Source organism: Balaenoptera ricei, chromosome 7, assembly GCF_028023285.1.
Source record: "Balaenoptera ricei isolate mBalRic1 chromosome 7, mBalRic1.hap2, whole genome shotgun sequence".
Lineage (NCBI taxonomy): Eukaryota > Metazoa > Chordata > Mammalia > Artiodactyla > Balaenopteridae > Balaenoptera > Balaenoptera ricei.
The window spans coordinates 95,371,038-95,398,900 of record NC_082645.1 but is presented as its reverse complement, the minus strand read 5'-3'; the positions used below and the strand labels follow the sequence as shown (position 1 = coordinate 95,398,900).

The window sequence follows — 27,863 nt, the reverse complement described above, 5'->3', positions numbered from 1 at the left end:
TTTTGGTCTAATCCTCTTCGATGTTAGTTGAAAAAAATTTTTTCTCTCATACTAACATAATGAGTCAAGTGGAAACCAGTCAAGTGCAGTACTGACTTAGCAGAGGGTTAAGGGAAGCACTTCAGTATTTTCCTGCCTCCTTTGGGAAGGTTAAGGAGAACTTAATTCAACCTGAAGTGGCGTAAATATCCTGAGATGAAGCCCCTTTAACAGAATTGATGGAAGGGAGCTAGCCGCTGTCTCAAAGCGGAAGTCCATCTTCTATGAACCAGTTTACAGCAGTTTGGTGCAGAGGGCAGAGGCACAAGCCTGGGGGAGTGGGAAGCCTAACAGGCTTCTTGAGCTGGTAAGGAAATTAAAAAGCCCCAGAACTATCATTCATCAAATGTTCTTTTCAATACTTAAGGTACTGCTGAGAAAGTAGAAAAAGATGCATATCTCATCGGGAAATGTCCTTGAATGTTCAGTGTTTAATTTTATTTTGGGAGCCTCTTGATCTTGGGACAGCTGTGAAGAGTTTCCCTTTTCTAGCGTCCTGGGAGGGAACTGAATGATAGGTGAACTCAAACCAGAACTGAGATGAGCAGCAATCTCCATCTTGTTTAGGATTACGGAGAATCAACATTACAAAGATACAGTTCCTTTCAACAAATGCCAAGGGAAGAAACAGAATAGAGATGTGGGACTTTCAACTTTGTTTTAGAAATGTTATAGAATCGCTAGGTAATTTTAGTTCTCACCAGCGTGATGCCTTCACTGAGTATTCCTTGTATTTAAAGTTCCCTTCTTTTATTCATGTATTCATCCGTCTATTCAATGAATATGTATTCAACGCTCACTATGTCCACTTTTCCCCTTGCTCCGAAGAGCACATATGTTAAAGACAAATGATAGGGTTTAGGTCACAGTTAGGTTTTCATTTGATCAAATCAGAAAAATCAGTTGTTATATATGGGAATTGAGCCTTGTGATTTTGGCCCTGTTTTACACAGTGTTCAACCAGACGAGCCTATCTCACATCCAGATTTATGCTACTCAGAACTTTGAAGCTATTCAAAACTTTCTCATCCTAATGTAGTGCTGTGCCAGGGTAATAAGAGCAACATGCCATATGGGGTTTTCCAGAAGATTATCCTCAGCATGTGAAACTCATATAAATTTCCTGTGTCCTCCTTGTTTTAAGAGGAGAATCAGAACCGTAGAATTTTTTGCACTCCTGCTTGCCTGCTTGTCTTCCTTAATGTTATGTTAAATCCTAGTTTATTTGCTAAAAAGCCATACGTGACCAAGTTTTTCAGTTGATTACGAGAGCAGGAATACAAGAAGTGAACATTCCATAATATTTAAAGTGAAGCAGCACAATAAAAAACGGAGGTTTGGTTTTTTGTTGTTGTTGTTTTGCTTTTTGTTTTTTTCCGTTAGATCACTGGTTTTTATAAAAGGATATAACTCAGGAACAGCCAGATGGAAGAGATGCATAGGGCCAGGCATGGGGACAGGGCACAGAGCTTTGATGCCCTCTGCAAGGGTACTACGTGTTCACCAACCTGGAGGCTCCTGGGGTTTCTAACTTGCATTTTTCTAGTGTGTGTACTTGAGCCACTCATTTCTGGTTAGGATTGCTCTATTTCTCAGTTTCTTCCAGAGCCATGAGCTGCTCACATGTAGAGGGGCTCTGGAGACAGTAAAAGAAAAGCTGTCCCATGCCTGTCTCTCTCTTCAGCCTTAAGGAATCCGTGCCTGTGATGCCTGTCTGGAGTTAAAGGAGGCAATGTGAGCAAGAGTGTGGCCTAAGACCCTCTTCAGGCTTTTATTCTTCTGGCCTTTGTTGGAGCAAAACAGTTTTGTGTGCTGTAGATATGTTCATTTAGGTCAGCACACTCATTTTAAAATTTACGTTTAACATAGGTTACTTTCCAGTTGTGTATTTTTTCAGTAAGGTATTTGAGTAGGTTACCATTAAGTGGTTCAGGATGCTTCCAGAGATACTGGTGCGTTCGGAGATGAGTGCCTGGCCAGAAACTGGTTCTTCGAGTTGTCATCTGTGGATTGTGGTAATTAAAGTACGCTGTGTGTAAATGAAGAATTAGAAAATACTCCTGGCTAGTAGTTCAGCTATGCAGCAGGTAAATTTTTTTATTAGCTAAGTTTCTCACCTGGCCTAATTTGCTTTGTCCTTTTCTTTTGTAAATGGGGAGTCTTTCATTTGTACCTAATACAGAATATCTATTAGGTCAAAAAAGTGAAACTAAGTTTTTAGATTTTATTTATAGGACTCATCTTGCTGGGTGATTTAAATTATATATTTTGTTGGAAATTATTTTAAAAAATAGAATGGAATTTTATCTCATTGTGTTATTGGTAATCCATCAAATAATTAGTGACTACTTTTATTTTTCTATGGCATTTGTATCAGAATTCATCAGTTAATTTTTTTTATTCTTAGTGCGGGAAGAGAGGAAGAGCAACCATTTAAACCATGTAAGTAAACAGTTGAAAAGTTAAGAAATTAATAGTTTGAATTAAAAATATGTCTGCCATGATTCCTAAAAATATGACGGATCCAATACTGTTAGCATGGACCTCTTTTTGGTAGATTTTCTAAATCTCTATTTTCCTAATTATCAAATGTATTCAGGAAAGTCTTTGACTTAGTAGTGCCCATTTTTTAAGGGTTCTGACATTTAAGTTAAATTTCACTAATATGGTTGTAGTATAAAGATCTGCCTTAAATTCTTTTGCCTTATTTTTTTGATCTTATTTTTTAACCAAAGTAATAAAAGTATAACAGGTAAGTTAATTTTTAGCACTGTCCATTGACTTCTTGTCATAGCAGGTGACAGCTTAGCTTCTTTGGTCCACCATGACGTTATTTCCCTCCCTGTGTTCCCTCAACATGTATCAGTTTTTATTAAATCAGAATCAATGTTTACATTACTACGACTCTGCAAATATTGTGCATTGCTGAGCCATGTAGTTCTCTGACTGTGCCTCCTCCTTGTACACCCTTCATTCTTTTTCTTAAATATTAATGAAATTGGAGCACTTCTGCACTTCTCTAGGATAACCCAACCCCCCTTTTCCTAGCCAACGTGATCTCACACAGCCAAATGCAGTAAGTAGCTCCCTGCCCGGTCTCCCTGCTTTCACATTCTTCATTTTTTCTGTGGAATTAATTTCCTGACTATATTCACTTGCCTGTTTTCTAACAGCTATTTTTTTCCCCAAATGTTTTAACATTTGTCACATGCCTATCAAAAATATTTTCCGTCTACTAAGCCACATCTGTTCCATTTTTTTCTTGGAGACACTTTTCCCCAATCTTTTGTCTTCCTACTCCCATATAGACTAGTGTTCCCCTAGGCCTGCTCTATGCCTCTTTTCCTGGGATATCTGTGTGAAGTCATCTGGGATCTCACATAACTCTGCTCTCTTATGTTGGATCCCCTATGTCCTAGATTCTGTTTCCCTCTTGTCTTGTTATACTTCCTTGTTTTACTGGAGCACATTTTCCTGGGAAAAGGGCACATGGGCAGAAAGTTTATAGAGATCTAGCCTCTCTGAAACTCCTTCTATTTGATAAAGTGTAGAATTCTCAGTTGAAACTAATTTTTGCCATTCTAAAGACACTTCCCTCTCATCTTCTCATTTACACTGTTGCTCTTAAACCTGTTGACATTGTATGGTACATTGTACATTACCGATTTTAGTCATTTCCCCCCACCCCTTCCTTCTCGGGAACCTTTTAGTACCTTCCCTCTCCCTGGGATTTTGAAATTTCATAATTTGGTTTGGTATAGACCTTTTTTGTGTGTTTCTTTGATATTCTGTTTTTTTCTTCCAGGTTCCTATTATTCGGATGTTGGAAGTCTTAGACTTACCAGATGGCTAACTTTTTTCCCCTCCTGCTTTGCATTTTGTCTTTTTGTCCTGCTTCCTGGAGATTTCCTTGACTGTGCTCTAATCCTTCTATTGAATATATTGTTTTGTCTACCTTATTTTCAATTTATAGAGTTCTCTTATATCCTGTCATTCTTTTTTTCACTGATGCAATTTCAAGTTTTCATTTGCTCCTGAGTTTTTATCACTCCCATCAATTCCTTCTTCCTGTTTGGTTTTGTTTTTTTTTTAAAGCATCCTTATATTTTATTTTATGTATTTATTTTTTGGCTGCATTGGGTCTTGGTTTCTGCACGTGGGCTTTCTCTGGTTGCGGTGAGCTGGGCCTACTCTTTGTTGGGTGCGTGGGCTTCTCATTGCAGTGGCTTCTCTTGTTGCGGAGCACAGGCTCTAGGGCGTGTGGGCTTCAGTAGTTGTGGCTCATGGGCTCTAGAGCGCAGGCTCAGTAGTTGTGGCGCATGGGCTCAGTTGCTCTGTGGTATGTGGGATCTTTCTGGGCCAGGGCTCGAACCCGTGTCCCCTGCATTGGCAGGCGGATTCTTAACCACTGCGCCACCAGGGAAGTCCCATTCCTTCTTCCTGTTTTGATCTCTTACTTGTTGGGGGCTTCCCTCAAACGTGTGATGGTCCTTGGCTGTCTGTTAAGATCTAATTGGAAGCATCACTTGGACAACTCGTTAACTGATGGGCCGGGAAGCTATGGGGGGCGGGGCGAATGCTAATCACGCCTTCTTGAGACCCGGAGCGGGAAACCCTAGCTAGAATTCCCTCCTGAGTTCTCTGCTGGCGTCCACTGGTGCGGGGCTCACTTTCCCGTAATGTGCTAGCTTATGAACCCTAGCTTCCAGGGCACCTACCAGCTCTCCTATCTGCAGCTAAGCATCCTTAGAGTCCAGCGCTTGTTTAAAAGAACTGCTCAAAGAATCATTCTTAACCGTGGCACCTGTCTCCTCTCTGCGCTGCCCTCACCAGGTGAGCTCAAATTGAGAGAAGTACAAATGCTTACTGAGCCCCTACTGTGTGTCAGACGGCGCGTTGATCGTTCTCATCTTAATACAGGATGTCTCAGATCCTTACAACAATTCTTATAGGTGAAGAAACAGAGTTTAGAAGCATACCAAGGGAACCGAGCTAATGATAGTTCCCCCAAGAAAGCCACAACCTAGATAATCTTGTTCAGCGCGGTATTCCGACCGCCTAGCACAGAGTAGGCTCTCAAATGGCAAACCCGGGATTCGAACCGAGATAGTTGGGGCGCGACAGCCACAGTTTTTACCACCTCCTCCCCCCTCCCCCCATATGCGACCGGTTATCTCCCAGGCTTTAACCTTTACTTTTGCATTTCGTAACAAAATCTTACTGTTGCGACAAGAAAGTGATTTTCTTTCTGTCTTTGGAAGACTCCAGACATGTTAGTCCTTTATCAGTTTATCGGGTTAAAAATCCAGGCAGTTCGAAGTCGCCCGCAGAGAAAAGCAACACTGACTCCGGGCTCTGTGATGGGCAGGGGCCGGCCCCCCCCACCGCCGGGGGCTACCCGCTGCTTAGCTGCGCACCCGCGCGCCGCCGGGGATCCGGAGCGCACGGAGCTGCGGGAGCCCGCGCGAAGACCTGCTGGGCGCCTCGACCACTGGGACGCACCGTGGCGCTCTCCAGATGGGTTATTATGCTGCAAGTTTTAAATGTCCTAAAAATGCCTCTTTTCTACATGTTCTAATTAGGTTGGAAGACTGAGGTGTTTAACATTCTTGAAATTCATTCACACGCTTACAAAGAGGGTTTGAATTGTTTCCCGCTCCCCCCACCCCTTCCTTCTACTGGAAAAAGGCGGGGGAAAAAGGCAGGAGGGCCTGAGTTCTTGAGGGACTCAGGACTGCACTTTAGGGCTGAGTCGTTCTTGTGTCCTGGATCCCACTTCCACAGACTGGGAGACAAAATTGCAGAATAGCCCTCTTCCTCCTGCTGATCAACAAGACTTTGTGAGAAATAATGAGGAATAGGTGTATTAATCCCAGCCTCAAAGTTAAAAGAAATAAATATAAATCTCTTCACAAACATTAAAACCGTTAATAAATATGTTTAAAATGTACTTTACCTCTTTCATTCCCTGGGATTCTACAGGTGCTTATATTTTTTTGGTTTTTTGGGAACTACTTGGCACTCAGTGTCGGCAAACATCCCAGGGTTGAAAGTAGTGGGAGTTGAAAAGCTATGGAATAGCAATCAAAAAGAAAGGGAAACCCTCAGTGGAAAGTATGCACAGATTGTGACCATGCCAAGAGAGGCTGCCTCATTCTGTGGCCTGTATGCAACATGTGTATTATTGGGGATGGACAAGTGTTGGCTAATAATAAAAATTATTTGAAGTTGGAGAATGTTAATCACTCATGCTGGAATTTAACCAGAATACATGTGTTATTTCACTTGGTTCTGACTCAAAGGATGTTATCTCCTAGTCTGTAAACCTCTCCCTTCTTAATCAACAGGGAGATGTTATTTTTGCTTGGAGATCTCTAATAATAGTAGTAATAATAGCGGGGAAACTTGGCCAAAAGAAACGTATTTTGCATTGTATAGCTTTTTGTATCATTTGAATTTTTGCTTTTCTGCATATAGTATTTCACTTTAAAGGCAGTTTAAAATATGCTGTTTAACATGTATTAGGCAGGGTGCTACATAATTCATTTCAGTTAGCTCATTTGATCCTCACAACAATCAGATGGAACTGGCATCATAATGGCTTCCTTGAAGTTACATATTTAGTCCATGGAAAGGACAGAAATCACAATTTTCTTCTGAGTCATAGTTATTGTTTAACAAACTGGAAAACACTGAATTATTTTTAAAGATGCAATTTTTAAGCAACTAGAACATTGCCAGGCATTCTTAGCTATTAATTCACTCATCTATCCTTCCATCCATCCATCCATCCATCCAAAAACACCAAATTTCTGACTTGAAGACACTACTGTTATATTAAACGTGTTGCTACAAAGTGGAATTCATGAGGTTCAACTTAAATTATTGTCCAAGGTGTACTTATTAATGGATGAAAATACGGAGGATCGTGCCAAACATTCCATCTAGTAAGACTGTGACATTTTGAAAGTTTTGAAGTATTGGTTTTGGATTTTGTAATCAGAGAATAGTTATTGCATTTCGAATCTTACTATACTTGTATTGATTATACATATTGAGACACTTGAGAGTTCAATGCTATAGGAATGACTGGACAGGTAGCCTCTGTATACTCTTCAGTATCTTGATAATCAAGCCTGGAACAGTGTGCTGCCCATAGATGCCTTTGGTAAATATTTGTGAAATAAATGGATGAATAAATGGCAACTGAGATTAACTTTTTAAACTTTAGCAAGTGGCATTGAATCCTTGGATAAAGCTTACCTTATGAGCTATATATATCTCTGAGGTTGACCCTACCCTGTTAAATGCAGCATGAGTCCAAACCTCGGCTCTTCCTTTACTAGCTGCCACTTTGGACAAGTCACACAACAGCTCCAGGTCCTCTTTCCTCATCTGTAAAGTGGAGTTACCCCTCATAGAGTTGTAGTGAGGGGTAAATGAATTTATATGGTGAAGAGCTTAAAACCATGTCTAGCACCTCGTAACTCTATGTAAGTCTGTTATTAGTTTCTACTGGGTTCATGCTATTTTTCTGTTTTCCCACTCTATTTTCTTTTGTGTATCACTTTAATAATGGGAAAAAAGTTACATTTTTTAGATGTACAGGCATACCTCAGAGATATTGTGGGTTTGCTTCCAGACCACTGCAATAAAGGAAATATCACAATAAAGTGAGTCACATGGATTTTTTGGTTTTCCAGTAATGTCTATAAAACTTATGTTTACACTATTCTTCAGTCTATTAAGTGTGCAAGAGCATTCTGTCTTTAAAAAAAGTACATATTTTAATTTAAAAATACTTTATTTCTAAAAAATGCTAACCATCATCTGACAACTCAGGGTTGTCACAAACCTTCAGTTTGTGAAAAAGCAAAGTCTGCAAAGCGCAATCAAATGAGGTGTGCCTGTACTTTACGTCTGAGCACACTCCCAGCTGTCACCAGCTATCTCTAGCATTTAGATATTAGCTAGATTTTATGCCAAAGCAGGGATCATTTCACTTGCCCTGGATCAAAGTGCGTACACCTGACATCAGCAACCAGCCCGCAAGTGTGCGAGTGTGCACAGGGCTGGCACAGGACAGACACCCACAAGCCAACTTGAAATCCCTCACAGGTATTTCCAGACTAGCTTTTTCCATGTCCTAGAGCATTTCTGATAACTCCTCTTCTCATCAGATCAGACACCTCTAGATGAGAAACCCAGACACTAATCAGAGGATTAACATGATGAGTCATTTATCCAGGTTCATAATAAGAATGCCTTGTTCACATTATAAGTGGAATCATTCAACTGTAATCTTTAGTCCTCTCCCCTCCTCCACTGTGGTGGCGATTATAGAAAAGTAAGAGCTTCTTTCTTCTTTCCCAGAGGCGATGGAAGCGCTAATCTTTCCCACTCTCAGCCATGGCTCTCAGCTGCACATTACAATCACCTGGGGAGCCTTAAGATATACTGATGCTTGGGCCCTACTGAATCAGAATCTCTGGTTGACGGACCCAGACATTGTTTCTTGGTTTCGTTTTATTTGTTTATTTTTGTTGCCGTTTTGTTTTTAGCTCTCCAGGTGATCCTGATTTTCAGCTAGGGTCGAGAGCCACTGACATAGATGGTTTTGTTATTTCCTCAGCACAGCCCCAAACTTGGGCCTAGCTGGATCTTCTGCAGAAAAGGGTTAATCACATCATGATGTAAAATGGAACACCTCGGGAGAAAGTATAGAGAAGTACGTTCTACTCTAACTGCATGTGAGTCTGTTTGGGCTGAAGGAAAGTATATGTATATGAAGTAAAAAATATGTAACAGACTTGTGGTACAGTGATGGCACAGTCAACAACAATGGTGGCCGTAACAGTAACTGATGGGTATTGGGCATTTCCCATGTGCGTGCACTGTGCTAAGCATTTTACATATATAATCTCTTTTACCCCCAAGCATCCTGTGAGGTTGATATTATCAACCCCATTTTATAGATTAAGAATCTGAGGTTCAGAAAGTAACTTGCTACACAACGGCACACACCTTCCAACTTGGGTTTTCCTCGCTCCGAAGACTATGCTGCCATTGACTGCAGGCCTCGTTGTAGGCCCAGCAGTAGAGGGTCCTGAAAACCACCAGATGGTAACTCTTGAGATAAGCAACTTCCCTTGTTCCTTATCATCCTCTTCCTGGGGACCAGGTCAAATTTTCAAATCTGGTGTGGCCTCTTGTGTGGGGGACTAAAGTACGGAAAAGCTGAGGGCTCTGGATTCATCTAGAATCCAGTATAAGTCTAGAGCCACTTGTTCTTTGGGCTTTGCAGACCAGGCATGAGGTGGGGCACCCTTTAGACTAGATTTCAGGACCTGTCTGGTATCTTGGCAGAGGGAGCTTCAGTTCGGTAAATATTGATGCTGCACATGCTGTGAGCCAAACACTGGTGCCAGGGGTGCAAAGATGAAGAGGCATGGGCTTACCAGGCAGGACGTGGTGGGAGCACAGAGGAAGCACCTGGCCCAACCTGGTGGCTCAGGGAAGACCCAGGCTGTGCCTGGAAGGCTGAATATGAATTAGGTGATCTATGAGTCAGGGTTTAGTACAGGAAGAAACCTCTCTAGGTGTTTCAAACAGAGAAATATTTAATACTGAGAATCAAACAGAGGCTTACAAAATTGATGAGCTGGAGGGGCAGAAGTCAGGGGGGTACCCCTGGGCTATTGAGTTCACGGGCCTACCACAGTAGCTATGTTCCAGAAGTTGGGATGGTGCTGCAGCAAGGGCTCTTCACACCCATGAAACTGGTGACTAGACACTGAAACAGGACATTGAGTCCAACAGCATTAAATGCCTCTTAACATTATTGCTCAAACCTTGCTGGCCAACAGCAACAGCAACAGAATGATGCCTTCTCCTTGCATCTGCCTCCAAATCTTACACAAGTGCACCTGATTGACCGAACTTATTTCAGATCAAGACCCTAGCTGCAAGGGAGTCTGAAAAAAGTAGTTTTGCAGTTCGCCATCTCTTCAAGCAAATTACTAGAAGGATAGAATGGGCGCTGGAGAGGCAATCACTAGTATCCACTATAGGTCAGGAAACTGAGAAGGACTTCCTAGACAGAGGAATCAGCACAAGTAACGGGCACAAGGCCATGAAAGAGCACGATTCAAGTGGTGAACAGCTGGGCATGGCTATGCTATCAGAAGCATCTGAATCAAGGTTTTTACCTGAAAGTGCACTCACGTCTAATCAACATATTTTTGATTAATTAGATTCGTATGTACACTGTACACATGACACTCTTTCCTATTGATACAGCGCTTGATTTATTCAACTGACTACTAGTGCAGAGGAGAAAGGACAGGAGCAAAAAGCATGAAAAAGAATAAATAAAATTGTTAGGTAATAGTCATCCACAAAGAAAACAGAACATTAACCTTCCCCAAGCCTAATGTTGCAAACACTGTTGATTATGTGCCGAAGAGTCATCTCCCCTTTTTCCTTCCTAACAAAACCCCCGTTATTTGTTTTGTTCTGTTTTGTTGGGGAATCCACCCTTTTCTGCATAGCCCTGTGCTTCAGGAGAGGCAGGAGCTTCAGGTCAAGCCCCAAGGAGTAACACGTGATTAGTCCAACTGCTCGTGTTTCTCCCCTTCTTCTTATCAGCGTTTAGGTTACATACATGCATGGGACACAGTTCTAGCCAATAAGGCGTGGTGTGGGGGCCAGTGTGAGGTAAGTCTGTCAGGGGCTTATGGGAAAGATCTTACTCCAAAGGAGAAGTAGTCCTCTCCCCTGCTGGGTATTGTTTTGTCTGCCTGTGATGCCTACCACTGTGGGCACCATCTTGCAACCACAAAGGAGCTAAGTTGACCCAGTGAAGAAGGATGGCATTGAGGCTGCCTGAACTGTTGGCCTCCAGACTTGTTGTTATGTGATACGATACGCTGCTTATTTTTTAATACATTTGAGTCCCTGTTTTCTTTCACTTGCAACCAAGAACATTGTAACTACTACATGCAGTCTGTACACTTAGGATGAGATCTGCCCACTTAAACTTGGCTAATGAAGTCTCTGGAGGAGATTTAAGGAGAAAAATTTATTCCCTTTTGTTTCCACCAGAAAAATTGTTGTTTATCCTTCAAGAGCATTCAAGACCCACTCAAATGTCATTTCTGTCAAGCTGAGTGCTTTGTTATTGCCTGTACTCCCACAGCCCTCCCACTACTTCTCTATTACAGCACTTTACTCATATACTCTTTCAGCAAATATTTATTGAGTGCCTATTTTGGGCTTGGTAGTGTTTTAGGCACAGGGGTTACAGTAGGAAACTAAATGCATGGAGATTCCAATCTAGTAGAAGACAGACAATGAATGAAAAAATTTTAATGTGATGACTCTTATCAAAGGGAAAAAAAAAGAATTCTTGTAAAAGAGGGGGAAATAACTACCTTGAAATTTATTTTATTGTACTGTGATTCTCTGTTCATATGTCAGTGTTTTCCACTAGATTGTGTGTTCTTGTAACCTCACATCACCCACCACTTCCCTGGGGGATTGCATTTTCCAAAGATGGCTGCGAAAACCTCTCCCATCCCACAGGTTTTTCTGCAATGTGATCTTGCCATTCCCCATAGGGGAGGGATGTAGGAGGTCCTAAGTCTCCTCCTCTTGAATCTCAGTGGGCTTGTGACGGTTTTGACCCATGGACTGTGTTGGAAGTGATGCTCTAAAACTTCCATGGATAGGTCATAAAAGGCCGTGTAGTTTCTACCTGGGTCTCTTGGGACACTTGTTTTTTGGAAGTGCTTTTTCTTGGGACACTCCCTCTTGACACCTACATATAGATGCTCCACTTGACAGTCCCAGCTGAGTGAGCCTTCAAGTCATCCCAGGTTAGGTGAAGAAGCTTCCAGATGATTCCAGCCCCCAACCTCAAGTCATTCCTAGTTGTTCAAGTCTTCCCAACTGAGGCCCCAGATGTCATGAATCAGAGACAAGCCATCCCTGCTGTGCCCTCTCCAAATTCCTGATCCACCGTATCCATGTGCATAATAAAATGCCTGTTGGTTCACACCACTACTTTGGAGTGGTTTGTTACACAGCAGCAATGACTGGAACCCCCCAGATCTGCCTTTCTGTGAAATTTTAATCCAGTCGACAACTTTTTTTCTTTTCACCTGACCCAGTTGGTGATCAACTTATGCACTGAAGCTTGAGAACTTTCATCCATCTTACTTTCATCCCATTGAGTGTCGCTGTTGATGATATGCATGTGAAATGTCTAATCTTTTAAAACACAAATCTTCACCATTGATCTTAATATCCTGCTGCAGTGAGTTCCCCAGTTCAATTGTGTGTAGTGGGGAAAAAGTGCCTCCTTTTATCCATTTTAAACATGCTTCCTTTTCATCTCATCTTGTCCTCTTGCTCTTCCCCAAGTAAAGTGATTTCCATTTTGTGGGTACCTAGACACAGAGAACTGAGTTGAGACAATAATCTTTCTTTGGTTACCCAGAAGGCCTCGGGCGTGCTGCGACGGGGAGCAGTGGATTTTAGCTGGTGACTTAAAGGTGGTGGAACACTGTATTCTAATTAGTCACAAGTTTAGTTCCAAGCTTTCAAAAAATAGTCTAGATTCTGCAAGACACAGTAGGTGTCCTCTTGTGGTGCTGGGAAGTAGAGCACAGTAGAGAGGGAAGAGCATTGGCCAGTACATAGGCAATCCGGATTCAAGTCTCATCTTGTGAGCCAGCTGTGTGCCCTTGGGCATAACACTTAGCCTCTCTGGACCTCATTCTCCTCAACTATAGAGTGAAGAGATTCAACCAGAGGGTTCTGGAGCACCCTTTTGCCTCTAACTTTGTATGAATTCTATGTATTTGCCAGTCATTTTGAAACATCTACTACATAAATCCACGGGAAGAAAAAGTTTGGATTCTAAACAGTTTGCCATTTTAGCTTCAAAGTGGAGTTGGAGAGAACCACCACTCCCCCCTAAAAAATTTTCTAGTTTTTAGAAAACTAATGTCATCATTTTCCAAAAACACAATCCAAATTAGGCTTCAATTACCAAAAATATATCCTGCTGTGACTGTTAAGTGACAGGTCTTGCAACCTGAGTCCTTTTAGTTTGGGGGTGCACCCCAGGGCTCCCATCAGCCTTGCTTTCATGAGCCTCTCAATTCTCACGGTGCCATTGCTCGATGTTTGCATGGGGACAACTCCATTCTAAGTGATGAGAGTGAATGGATGGGGTGAACTGCTGCTGCATATGGCCACCTTGGGGAGGAAAAAGAATGTTGTCCCAGTGAGCAGTGCAGTAGGAACTATTCAAGTGAATCTCTAGAAATCTGAAATCTCTTCCCAATTCTTTCTCTCCCTACAGAAGAAAAAAGGCAGTTACCATGTGGGACTTGGGGAAAGCATTCAGTCTCACTCAACCTGGACTCATTTCACTAATTTTCTGGTCTGCTTAATATTTCTTCAACAGTTGTGATTCTTAGAACTTCGTGGGCTCTAACCCACTTCTTAAGCTCTGCATCCTGTTTTGTCTTACTGAATTGTCTCTTTCCAATCCCAGGTGGGTGGGGGAAATGCTTCTCATCTCTGATTTTAAAATTCATTACAGAATCTCCACTACTGAAGTGCTACCATGCATTGAGAGGACAGATTGCTTTCACTGTTGGCTTAACAAACTCTATCAATAGCAACAAGTAGCATGACGAGGTTCTACTCAACAGAAACTTACTTGTAAGGTTAAGAAAACCCCTGCGGTCCTTAGACAAAACTTCAGGTAACAAGTAGGAGAATAACAGCAGTAAAAGTAATAAAAAAATATATCTAGTGTTTAGAAGAGCTTTTTGAAAATATTCTAAAGAAGAACCCTCCCACACTTTCCTTAGTAAGATATCTCATATGTGATCACACATATCCACTTCCTTATCATCAGTATCATATGCGAGGATGTTTTGACGTTTTTGTTAAGGCTTTCAAGGAAGGCTTGAAAACAACACAGCAGCATCTATAATGCATAATACTGTCAGTTGTATCAATGGGAAAACTGAAGATCATGTAGGATGAATCACTTGGTTATTATCTGCTTGTTTAAGTTATTTGGGTAAAACAAGTCAGAAGTTGTCGCTTGTTTCTTAGAGCGGTGCTACCCCTGCGAGGCTGCCTTCATGTGCTCAGTGACTCCTTGATTGTAGCTAAAAGGGGGACCCAGGGTTCCACACACCACATTCTGTTCCCCCTTCTGTCATTCCTGCTCACACTCTAGTGGGGGGATGAGTTTGAAGGCTTGTTGTCTTCAAAACCCTTCTGTCTATGTGGGCTATGCTGCATCATTGCTTGTTGCCCAAAGGCGCTCTGCAAAGATAATTTACTGCCTAAGAAAGTGCTATATACAGAACTGGTCAAGCCATGGGTTGCACTTTTTACAAAATTAATAAACAATTTTTTAAAGCAGTTTTAGGTTTACAGAAAATTGAGCAGATAGGGCTTCCCTGGTGGTGCAGTGGTTAACAATCCTCCTGCCAATGCAGGGGACACGGGTTTGATCCCTGGTCTGGGAAGATCCCACATGCCACAGAGCAACTAAGCCCATGTGCCACAACTACTGAGCTCTCGCTCTAGAGCCCGTGAGCCACAACTACTGAGCCCGCGTGCCACAACTACTGAAGCCTGTGCGCCTAGAGCCTGTGCTCCACAACAAGAGAAGCCACCACAATGAGAAGCCTGTGCACCATAACAAAGAGTGGCCCCGCTCACCACAACTAGAGAAAGCCCGCGTGCAGCAACGAAGACCCAACACAGCCAAAAACAAAGAAATAAAGAAATAAAGTAAAATAAAATTAAAAAAAAGAAAATTGAGCAGATAGTACAGAGAGTTTCCATATATCCTCTCCTTTTCCCACTCACAGTTTCTCCTTAGTGCGGTTCTTAGTTCTCTCTTAGTTCTCTTGCCTTAGTGCAGTTACAATTTATTACAATTGATGAACCAATATTCATATAGCATTACTAACTAAAGTCCATAGTTTGCATTAGGATTTGCTCTTTGTGTTATACAGTTCCGTAGGTTTTGACAAATAATGTCATGTATCCATCAATACAGTATCCTACAGAATAGTTTCACTGCCTTAAATATCTCCTGTGTTTCACCTAATCATCACTTCCTCACCCCGCCTTGACCCTTGACCCCTGACTATCACATCTTTTTACTTTCTTTCCCAGAATGTCATATAGTTGGAGTCATTCAGTATGCAGCCTTTTCAGATTGGCTTCTTTTATTTAGCAATATGCACTTAAGGTTCCTTCGTGTCTTTTCATGGCTTGATAACTCATTTCTTTTTTTTTTTTAATATCCTCTTTTTTTTAGAAGAAGAAATTACAAATAACAAAACATTAGCAAAATGAGTAGAAAGTACAGCGACTTCTCATATACTCCCCCTGCCCTCACACATGCACAGCCTTCCCCATCATCAACATCCCACACCAGAGTGGTACATTTGTTACAATAAATGGACCTACATTGACACATCGTTATCACCAACGACCGTGGATTGTATTAGGGTCCGCTGTTGGTACTGTATTCTATGGGTTGTTTTTTTTGGTAATTAATTAATTAATTTATTTATGGCTGTGTTGGGTCTTCGTTTCTGTGCGAGGGCTTTCTCTAGTTGTGGCAAGCGGGGGCCACTCTTCATCGCGGTGCGCAGGCCTCTCAATATCGCGGCCTCTCTTGTTGCGGAGCACAGGCTCCAGACGCGCAGGCTCAGTAATTGTGGCTCACGGGCCCAGTTGCTCCGCGGCATGTGGGATCTTCCCAGACCAGGGCTCGAACCCGTGTCCCCTGCATTGGCAGGCAGATTCTCAACCACTGCGCCACCAGGGAAGCCCTGGGTTTCTTTTTTGCTTCTTCTGTTTTTTTTTTTTTTTTTTTTTTTTACAAAACAGCAGCAGGAAAGAAAAATGCAGGAGGCAGATGAGCCAGGCACCGGGGTTCAGATCAGAAGGGAGCAGGGAGACCAAGCTGTTACTGCAGGCTGGCCCCGGGACTCTGTCCCAGCATCCTGGGAGCACGGCAACAAGCCCTAGAAGGAGCAGAGAGTGGGTGAGGAGACGGCTGTCCCAGCTCGGTGGCGGCACCGCTCCTTGGGCGGCCACCCTGGCGGTCAGCCAGGTTGGGAGCACTTGAGGCTCCTGTGTTTGGAGGCCTGGTCTCCAAAGCACGGACCCACAGGGGCCAGGCAGAGGGAGGAGGTAGGAAGGGCCGGCACAGAAGGGCTATGAGTTCTATCTGGGTCCCCCGGGACCATGGGGCCCAGGTGGGCAGGGGCAGTCAGGACGCTTCCCTGCTTGTCAGACAATCAGCTTCTTCAGGAAGGCCTCCAGCTGGTCCTCATCCTTGATGCCCACAAACTTGTCCACCACATCCCCATTCTTGATGGCCAGCACGGTGGGCACAGCTGATACCTCATACTCTATGGCGAGGTCTGTGTGGTCATCAATATCCGCCTTGGCCATCACCACCTTTCCATGCTGCTTGGCCACCACCTTCTATAACCTTGGCCCCAGGATCTTGCAGGGACCACATCACTGTGCATGGAAATCCACAACCACTGGTGTCTCACTGTTGACAACTCAGTCTTGAAAGTCTGGTCCATCCTGGATGTTAAAGGTCATTGTACAGACTCTGGTGGTGTATATTGACTGGGCTTGGCTGGGTGTTACTGTCAGGTTATTAGGACTGCGCTGTGGGGTCTGCAGGGCCCTGGAGGCAAGGGGCGCCCACTGACTCTGAGAGGGCTTCCTGCAGATTATGGAGGCCAGGAACCTCCCCAGGAGAAGTCGCTAAGCCATCTCCCTGCAGCGAGAGCAGAGGGGTGCACAGCGCGGCCCTCCCCACCGGTCAAGGGCACTTCTGTTCCCTATTCATTTCTTTACTCACTGCCTGCTATCCAGCTTGCACACATCCCCAGTCACCCAGTTGCCGCAGCCAATGGTATTGGTAGCTTTCCTGCCCCATGGACAACACTGGACAATTGCGAATGGAGCATCTACTGGCCAGGTACTGTGCTAGGTGCTCTGCTCCAGAAATGAGAAGCAGATGTGATCCCTACCCTCATGGGACTCACGTGATCAGTCATTCCTAATTAATACTCAGGTCCCTTGATTGCCACTGCTCCCTTTGGCAGGATTACTTAAATGCCACTTAAATCTCCCTATTTTTGAAGACCTCTTCTTTCCTTCCCTTCCTTCTCTTCCTTCCTTCTTGCTTTCCTTCTTCCCCTCCTTCCTTCCTTCTTTCCTTCCTTCCTTTCTTCCTTTCCTTATTATACATGTCTTCTCAAGGCAACCACTTCTATACCTACAGCTTCAATTACTTTGTGTATACTCTAATGACAACACAATTTTAAATGTTGTTTTCATTTACCAGTTTTTTTTGTTTTTTGGTTTATTCCTAGGTATTTTACTCTTTTTGTTGCAATGGTAAATGGGAGTGTTTCCATAATTTCTCTTTCAGATTTTTCATCATTAGTGTATAGGAATGCAAGAGATTTCTGTGCATTCATTTTGTATCCTGCAACGTTACCATATTCATTAATTAGCTCTAGCAGTTTTCTGGTGGCAGTTTTAGGATTCTCTATGTATAGCATCATGTCTTCCACAAACAGTGACGGTTTTACTTCTTCTTTTCCAATTTGTATTCCTTTTATTTCTTTTTCTTCTCTGATTGCCGTGGCTAGGACTTCCAGAACTATGTTGAATAATAGTGGTGAGAGTGGACATCCTTGTCTCATTCCTGATCTTAGAGGAAATGCTTTCAGTGTTTCACCATTGAGAATGATGTTTGCTGTGGGTTTGTCATATATGGCCTTTATTATGTTGAGGTAGGTTCCCTCTATGCCCACTTTCTGGAGAGTTTTTATCATAAATGGGTGTTGAATTTTGTCAAAAGCTTTTTCTGCATCTATTGAGATGATCATATGGTTTTTATTCTTCAATTTGTTAATATGGTGTATCACATTGATTGATTTGCGTATAGTGAAGAATCCTTGCATCCCTGGGATAAATCCCACTTGATCGTGGTGTATGATCCTTTTAATGTGTTGTTGGATTCTGTTTGCTAGTATTTTGTTGAGGATTTTTGCATCTATATTCATCAGTGATATTGGTCTGTAATTTTCTTTTTTTGTAGTGTCTTTGTCTGGTTTTGGTATCAGGGTGATGGTGGCCTCATAGAACGAGTTTGGGAGTGTTCCTTCCTCTGCAATTTTTTGGAAGAGTTTGAGAAGGATAGGTGTTAGCTCTTCTCTAAATGTTTGATAGAATTCACCTGTGAAGCCATCTGGTCCTGGACTTTTGTTTGTTGGACGATTTTTAATCGCAGTTTCAACTTCATTACTTGTGATTGGTCTGTTCATATTTTCTGTTTCTTCCTGGTTCAGTCTTGGAAGGTTATACCTTTCTAAAAATTTGTCCATTTCTTCCAAGTTGTCCATTTTATTGGCATAAAGTTGCTTGTAGTAGTCTCTTAGGATGCTTTGTATTTCTGCGGTGTCTGTTGTAACTTCTCCTTTTTCATTTCTGATTTTATTGATTTGAGTCCTCTCCCTCTTTTTCTTGATGAGTCTGGCTAATGGCTTATCAATTTTGTTTATCTTCTCAAAGAACCAGCTTTTAGTTTTATTGATCTTTGCTATTGTTTTCTTTGTTTCTATTGCATTTATTTCTGCTCTGATCTTTATGATTTCTTTCCTTCTGCTAACTTTGGGTTTTGTTTGTTCTTCTTTCTCTAGTTTCTTTAGGTGTAAGGTTAGATTGTTTACTTGAGATTTTTCTTGTTTCTTTAGGTAGGCTTGCATAGCTATAAACTTCCCTCTTAGAACTGCTTTCGCTGCATCCCATAGGCTTTGGGTCGTCGTGTTTTTATTGTCATTTGTCTCTAGGTATTTTTTTATTTCCTCTTTGATTTCTTCAGTGATCTCTTGGTTATTTAGTAACATATTGTTTAGCCTCCATGTGTTTGTCTTTTTTACGTTTTTTTCCCTGTAATTCATTTCTAATCTCATAGCGTTGTGGTCAGAAAAGATGCTTGATATGATTTCAAGTTTTTTTAAATTTACTGAGGCTTGATTTGTGACCCAAGATGTGATCTATCCTGGAGAATGTTCCGTGCGCACTTGAGAAGAACATGTAATCTGCTGTTTTTGGATGGAATGTCCTATATATATCAATTAAATCTATCTGGTCTATTGTGTCATTTAAAGCTTCTGTTTCCTTATTTATTTTCATTTTGGATGATTTGTCCATTGGCGTAAGTGAGGTGTTAAAGTCCCCCACTATGATTGTGTTACTGTCAATTTCCTCTTTTATAGCTGTTAGCAGTTGCCTTATGTATTGAGGTGCTCCTGTGTTGGGTGCATATATATTTATAATTGCTATATCTTCTTCTTGGATTGATCCCTTGATCATTATGTAGTGTCCTTCCTTGTCTCTTGTAACATTCTTTATTTTAAAGTCCATTTTATCTGATATGAGTATAGCTACTCCAGCTTTCTTTTGATTTCCATTTGCATGGAATATCTTTTTCCATCCCCTCACTTTCAGTCTGTTATGTGTCCCTAGGTCTAAAGTGGGTCTCTTGTAGACAGCATATATATGGGTCTTGTTTTTGTATCCATTCAGCCAGTCTATGTCTTTGGTTGGGGCATTTAATCCATTCACGTTTAAGGTAATTATCGATATGGATGTTCCTATGACCATTTTCTTAATTGTTTTGGGTTTGTTTTTGTAGGTCCTTTTCTTCTCTTGTGTTTCCCACTTAGAGAAGTTCCTTTAGCATTTGTTGTAGAGCTGGTTTGGTGGTGCTGAATTCTCTTAGCTTTTGCTTGTCTGTAAAGCTTTTGATTTCTCCATCAAATCTAAATGAGATCCTTGCCGGGTAGAGTAATCTTGGTTGTAGGTTCTTCCCTTTCATCACTTTAAGTATATCATGCCACTCCCTTCTGGCTTGCAGAGTTTCTGCTGAGAAATCAGCTGTTAACCTTATGGGAGTTCCCTTGTATGTTATGTGTCGTTTTTCCCTCGCTGCTTTCAATCATTTTTCTTTGTCTTTAATTTTTGCCACTTTGATTACTATGTGTCTCGGTGTGTTTCTCCTTGGGTTTATCGTGTATGGGACTCTCTGCGCTTCCTGGACTTGGGTGGCTATTTCCTTTCCCATGTTAGGGAAGTTTTCGACTATAATCTCTTCAAATATTTTCTCTGGTCCTTTCTCTCTCTCTTCTCCTTCTGGGACCCCTATAATGCGAATGTTGTTGCATTTAATGTTGTCCCAGAGGTCTCTTAGGCTGTCTTCATTTCTTTTCATTCTTTTTTCTTTATTGTGTTCTGCAGCAGTGAATTCCACCATTCTGTCTTCCAGGTCAGTTATCCGTTCTTCTGCCTCAGTTATTCTGCTATTGATTCCTTCTAGTGTAGTTTTCATTTCAGTTATTGTATTGGTCATCTCTGTTTGTTTGTTCTTTAATTCTTCTAGGTCTTCGTTAATCATTTCTTGCATCTTCTCAATCTTTGCCTCCATTCTTATTCCGAGGTCCTGGATCATCTTCACTCTCATTATTCTGAATTCTTTCTCTGGAAGGTTGCCTATCTCCACTTCATTTAGTTGTTTTTCTGGGGTTTTTTCTTGTTCCTTCATCTGGTACATAGCCCTCTGCCTTTTCATCTTGTCTATCTTTCTGTAACTGTGGTTTTTGGTCCACAGGCTGCAGGATTGTAGTTTTTCTTGCTTCTGCTCTGTGCCCTCTGGTGGTTGAGGCTATCTAAGAGACTTGATGGGAGGCTCTGGTGGTGGGTAGAGCTCTCATTTACCAGTTTTATTTTACATAGGATGCCTCATTTACTAAAACCATAGATTCCAAGTTGCTCCATGAAAAATGTGATATTCTTAGCTGTCAACATTAGGGAATTTCCCCAATCACATTTTTAAATTGATTTAATGTGTTATTTTTGAAAACATAAGTTGGGATATCACAAAATGGACTTAGCCTGCAGAGGCTTACTTTCAACCAGAGAGCTCCATTTCTATGTTCCGCTTAACAGAACCCAAAATGATCTTCCTTCCCAAACCTCTTCCTTTTCCTGCACTATCTAAGAAAAAGTAACCACACTCTACATAGTTCCCTAAGCCAGGACCCTAGCAGCCATTTTTGCTTCTCTTTTCCCCTTCCCGCTCCATATCTAGTCACTGAGCACTTCTATTCTACCTCCCAAATGACCTCAGATCCTTTCCCTCCACTCCAATCTCTGCCACTGCCTTTAGTTTGAACCCTCACTCCTCGCTTAGATGAATATAAAGTCTCTTAATGGGTTTTGTTGCTTCCATCAGTCCTACTTATTCTCAAGCGTGACCTCACTACAAACCACCTGATAGTGACTCCTTAACTTCACAACATTCAATGGCTCTCATGTTTCTGGGAAGAAAACCAAGCTCTTTACCCCAGCATCTACTTGGGGTTAATAGATCTAGGTTTGAATTTCAGGTTTAAGTACTTTGCAGCAGTGTGACCTCAGACTATTGGGCTCTCTAAGCCTTTGTTTTCTCACCGTGCCTGAGGTCACTGAGGGCAGGACTATTTTTCACACACGGGTGCCTGGCATGTAGGAGGGACTAATCAATGTTGAATGAAGGGAAAGTATTTTAAAATCCACATCAAAAAATTGTTCCTCCTTAAAAAAAGAAAATCCTGATACACTATGCCACTTCCAACCAAATTTGACTTCTACCTTTATTTTCTGATGATCACAATAAGGTGCCTTTGGGGATCCACACAATCAGGGATCAAATCCTGGCCACACCCCTGAGCAATCATGTGACCTTGGGAACGTTACTTAGCTTCTGTAAAATCTGTAAAATGAAGGTTTCTGAGGATTTTGTTCCCGAGGGTTAAATGAGTACCTCACTTGGAACGGGGGCTGGCGCATAGTGTTTGCCAAATGTTAACTATCGTTATCATCTTCATCAAATCAAGACCGTGGTACTTCACTTTGTGACTCTCAAGTTTGTATGAGAAAATCGTGCTTTATGCGTTGTTGTTGGCTAAAGTAGGGAAACCTGGAAACTCCTGCCGTGGAAGAGAGAAACAGGCGAGAAAAGCGAGTTGCTGAATCCCAGCGCCTCAGAGGTGGGAGGGAGGAGTTCGGTACCTAATTTACTGATGAGGAAGTGGAGGGGTGACGTGTCCTCGAGTCTCATTCAAGACACAGCCACAGCTCTTTATTGAGAGTAGGACCAGGGCCCCGGGGGTTGCTATGGTTAAACTGTAGGCGGAAACTAACACTTTGGAAGGCAAGACAGGAGGAGCATTCAGTTATAAAAAACGGTCAAAAATTGGGGTGAAACTAAGTTCGCTGAGCAATACATCAAATGAGTCAACTGTCGACCCGGTGAAACCGAGTTGCTAACTGAACTGGCATTTTACGAACAGGGGCTTTCTACAGAGCCCACTGACTCAGGACGGCTTCCATTAACAAACTCGCGCGGCGCTTCCCGCAGGACCGGAGAGCTCGGAGCGCGAGAGATGAATGGAAACCAGAGTCCGGGGCGCGCCGCTCGGGGGGCGGGGCAGCCGCGGGCGGGGGCGGGGCACTGTGAGTCACATGGCTGCGCTCTGAGGAGGGCGCGTGGAGGGAACTCTGGTCGTGATTGGTCCGTCGTAACCAGGTGACCGAAGGACACATTCCGGTAGGCAAGGGCCGGCCGGGCTAGCTACTTTCAGTCAGGAGGCGGCGGCGGAAGGGGGAGGAGGTCCGGCTGCGCTCTTTCCCTGCAGTGGCTGCGCGTCTCAGCGCTTGTCTGGTTCCCACCCCTTTTTTTTTTTTTTTTTTCCACCCCTTTTAAATAAGCCGGTCTGGTCACCACCCTCACAGACTAGTTGGTTCCGGGGAGGCGGCGGCGGGGGTGCGGCCGGGGCCGGGCCCCTGCCCGGGGCCCGGCGGCTGGGCGGACAGGAGCCCGGCAAGTCGTGTCTGCATGTGCGGCACAGCCCCGGCATAGCCCGGGGCTGCCAGTGCCCGCCGCGCCATTGTTGGGGGAGGGGGCGGCTTCTGAGCTCGGCGGAGTCGGGGGACGAGCGGAGGCGGCGGCGGCGAGGAGTGAAGGCGCCCCATGGGGAACTCGCTGTCTTGTTGCCTGTCCCCCAATGCCAGCCCCAAGTTGGGCCGGCGCAGGGGGTCAGCGGAGCCGGACTGCGAGTCTGAGGTCTACAAGGCGGCGGCCGGGAACGCGGTGGCAGTAGCTCCGGCGGCGGCTGCCGTGGAACCCGCCGAGTTGGATTTCGCAGGTGGCGAAGGCCACCACCTGCAGCACGTCAGCGACCGGGAGATGCCCGAAGGTAAGAAGCGGCGGGCGCGCCTCGCCCCTCGCGGGGTCGGCGCCGTCTGCTCTCGGGCTTACCTCTGGCCTCCGCCGCCCCCAGGGTCCCCCGGGAGGGAGACGCCGCCTAGGGCTCCTTCTTGCCCGGAGTTGGCTCTCCCAGGGCTGGGCACCGGGGACGAAGGCTGGCTCTGCTTGGCGTCCCCACCCCTTATTCTTTACCAGTCGCGTCCGGCCAGTCTCCTTCCCTCTTCCCTACCCGAATGCCCAGTTCTTTCCCCCGTTCCCATTTCCCAGCCCGGCCTGAGACCCTCCAATCCGCGGCCCTTCCTGTTCGTGGTTCTATTTAACATCTCGTGGGACTTAGCAGAGACTTTCTGGTGTATTCTCTCTTTTCTTAATGAAAACTTAAATACTCTAACTTCGGCGTATCCATCCCGTCTCCCTATCCAGATGGTACCTAAGCGAAGGAACTAGGTAAGGGCCTGATGATAGACTTCTATTCGTTAAGGTAGTTGATACTCGAGACAATTAAGACAAACATTAGAGGATTTGTCATTTAAATTCAAAATAGAGATGGACAGAGTCAGTGTGGTGTTCTTAACTAAAATTCTTTGGATTTTAATGTTTTCAGTCGCCCTGATAGAAGCTACTTTATCCCTTCTAACTATAATTTGAACACGATAGGAAAGAAAATGGTGGGAGAGGGGCTTAAAAGAACTGTGAACGGTGTGAAACGTTACTGCCACGGCTGCAGAGAATAGTTGTTGGGTTTTTTTTCTTTACCAAAGGAGACCCCATGGAGTTCTGATTACTTTTAAATTCCCACTTTGACACAAGTATGTCTTCAGCTGCACAGCCTTAACCGACTTCTTTTGCACGTTGCTTGTTCTAAGGGAGGGGTGAGGTGGTTCCTGAGACTGCTGGACAGAAGTTTCAAAGGAGAAAAAACAAATTCAGATTGTAATTTGTAATATAAAGGTTTGGGAGTTAACATACCACATCCATCCTGCAGAAAAATGTCTCCATGGCTCCCTCCTCCACCCCACCCCCCACCCCCACCCAGTAGAATACTATTTAACTTTAAGAATGTTCAGGTAAAAGTTCTGAAGACTAAGTGGCTGGGGGTGGGTGTTGTCGGGGAGGAGAGGAGAGAGAGAAGAGAGGAAACGTTTGATTTTTGCCTCTAGAATTTTGGAAAGGGATGGCTCTAGGTTAAAAAAAAAAATTTCTGGGTAGCATAGTGGCACTTTAATAAAGACTGTTCTTTGAAGTATAAAACATTGTATCATAAAGATGTTAAAGCCCCACTGGCCCATTTGTTTCATTTAAATGCCAGAGATTATTTCATTATTTCATAGACGAAATGTCTTACAGCTCTTCTATTTAAATTTTAGTTGGGTTTATTTAATTTCTTTAAAAGTTAGAATAATTAAGCCTGTGGATTCACCCTTATGATGGACGTGGCTTTGTAAGTGGAAAGTACTCCCTTTTCAGAATAGTTAGATATTGTGAAAGAATGAACAAATTATGTGAATTAATTGTAGCTTTAAACACAAAGCATGTAAGTACTTGTGAAAACTGCTCTGTTTGTTGCTATAAGGTAAGCCTCTAAATGATTTTTAAAAACAGTTAGTAGTTGGCTAGTGTAGGATGAGAGACGAAAATTGGACCTTTATAGAATTCTTTTAAGATTTACAATGCATTTTCTTGTGTATTTCACTTGGCCCTTCCATCTACAAATAAGGTCCGTATATATTCTCCCTCTGTTGCCGATGAAGAAGCCAAGACTTAGAGATCTGAAATGACTGTGTAACACAGCTACTGAACAAAAGAGACAGACTTGGGAGGTGGTAGATATGCCAAATTCAGTTCTTGGGATGCTTAAGAAACTGTTTAGAGTGCACCTTATATTTTATAATTTATCCATAAGTTAGGCCTATCTCAGCATACTCCAGTTTTGATTATTGCCATTCCAGTTGATTGTACACAACTCAGAAGCAACATTTACCTCTCCATTCTCTGTCTGTATATACATTGCAATGGATATGAATAAAAGTAGAAGTCATGAAATAGCCTAAATTTATCAGTCAGGTAAACACGTTGATATAATTTAAAGAGTTTGTTCTGGTGAAATCCAATTGAAGCCGAGAATGCCCTGGACAGAGGGACATTAGGGGAAGCTGGTAAGCGGGCAGGTAAGGTACTAAGCATTTAGCATACGACTATGTATGATAAGGAAGGAGTGCTAAATCAGGAACTGGAAAAATAGAGTTCATGAGTACAGAATTTACCTTTTTATGTTTAACAGGATTGTTAAAATTTCATTTCAATTTGTCTTTTTTGGGGGGGCATTCAATAAAGTGATAAGAGAAACCTCAATTTCAGCATTTGCCTATTAATGAAGTTTCCATAGAAACAAGGTCAGAACACCAAATATAAAGCACAGGCACATTGGAAGTTTGCTCTTAATGTCTTTATTTCAGACAATTTTGTATCAGTTTCCCTGGAAACTGAGAAATACCTACTCAGATATAAAACATTTTGGCTTTTCTACAGTGAAGAATTATTTGGTTACTTAGAGAAAATCGTACATAAATGATGCTCTGTCTTGTTCTTCAGAAACACTGGAGAAGAACATGATTTCTTCAAGCCATCTCAAAAAAGTAACTCCTAAGAACGTAGTATAGATTTCAGATAGACTCAAAAGAATTTTTTACTACTTTGTCTTTAACAGTATATCTAATATAACTGATGGTAGTGTCATAATAGAAAATAAGATGCTACGGTCCTATTATCTGATTTTATTTTTATTCATCAACTTTTCATACAGCCTTTATGTTCTGACCTTAGGAGCTTTGCTAATTTTCTGGTGAAAGGTGCTCTCTCAAGTGACCCCTACCTCCCATCCCCCTGAAGAGTGGGTAGGGAAGGAATTGGCAATATGATGTGGAAAAACCTCTGAGCAACAGATCTTTCCTTTTTTTGGTGACAGTATTAATAAACATTTGATGTAAAAGGTTTAGAAAACACAGAAAAGTCCTTCACTCACACTCAGAATATCCAGAATTTTTATTAATATTTTGGTGCTGATTCTTCCTGAACCTTTTGTATGCATATAAACATAACATTGTGTTTATTTTACAAAGATGGGATTGTTCTTTATGTGCCACTTTGTAACTTTTTGTTATAAAGAAAAGTAACGACATGAAGCTCCTGGAACTGTGCTGGCACCTAGAGAGTGCTCCAGGGTGATGTATTTCCATGCAACTGCGCATAGCTCTACAGCCTGCCTTTTACCAGCTGTTTACTGTGCCATCGAATGGTTGGAGCATAATTCATTTACCCAGCCTTTATGGTTGAGCATCTTTTATAATCCCATTATAATGCTTTATTCAGGGGACACAGGTAAAAACTGATGCATTGTATTGATACTTCCCTATAGCATTCTGATTGTACACTTTGTCTTACGACTTCATTAAATTCATAGGGTGAGTCATTTTGTAGTAAAGGTATTTTAACATTAAATGTTCTTTTCCCAAATTAAAGTTACCATTGATTTTTCACTGAACATTAGATTTCCTCTTTTAGGTTTTCGTGGTTCTTGGTAACCTGTCTTGTGTCTTTGATTCTGAGTAACTAAACTACTACTCTAAGAGATCTGAAATTAACTCTGGTCTTAGGTGACAGACACATCAAAAGACAGCATTAGAAGAAATCTTAGATGATGTGGGAAAATTGGGAGAAACTTAACTGGTTTTGGGTACACTGAAACATGATTATTAGGCACCATTCCAGAGGCAGGACAAACAGTGGTTAGACAAGACGAAACCCGTATCCTAACTCAGGTCCTTCCTTTCTAGAGGTGCCTGGGGGCTGACGACACAAGAATAACATCAGGTAGTGAGAACACTAAGAAAGAAAATGAAGGTAATGGGCTGGGGAGGAGGACAGTTTTACAAGGGGTGGTTAAAGACAGCTTCTCTCCTTAAGCGACCCATGAGCAGTCCTAAGAGAGCCATGTGAGGCTGTGGGAGAAGAGGCTTCTGTGCAGTTCCTAAGAAGGGAATATGCTTGATGCGTGCCAAGGACAGAAAGATGGGTGGCTGCAGCTGAGTGAATGAATGCCAGGAGGAATATGGGGGATTAAGACCTTGTATGCCTAGTGGGCCTTGACCAAAAAATATGAATTTTAGTCTAATTGTAATGGGAAACCATTGAAGGATTATATGCAGGGGAATGATGTTAATTCTTAGAAAAAGGGAAGGGGGGTAGAGAGGGTGGAGGGAGATCAGAGCAGCTACTGTGTGAGAATAGACTGTAAGGGTGGAAGGAAGCAGAGAGGGAGACCAGTTAGGAGGCTGGTGCGGTAGCTCAGGTGAGAGCCAACAGTGGCTTGAACAAAAAAGCGATATTAATAAGGGTCTAAAATAGGCTGTAGTATATAGATTGCTCTTGC

The 27,863-nt window shown here is 42.7% G+C and overlaps 1 protein-coding gene and 2 pseudogenes across 1 annotated transcript in view; 1 reads left to right on the top strand and 2 right to left on the bottom strand.

Annotated features, from left to right (window-relative positions):
- CPS1 (carbamoyl-phosphate synthase 1) overlaps nucleotides 1–27,863 on the bottom strand; it is a 395,122-nt gene that overhangs the window by 297,257 nt on the left and 70,002 nt on the right. The window lies entirely within an intron of this gene.
- LOC132368815 (thioredoxin, mitochondrial-like) lies at nucleotides 16,384–16,899 on the bottom strand (annotated as a pseudogene).
- Nucleotides 23,088–27,863, top strand: part of LOC132369192 (cyclin-Y-like protein 1) — a 42,334-nt pseudogene continuing 37,558 nt past the window's right edge.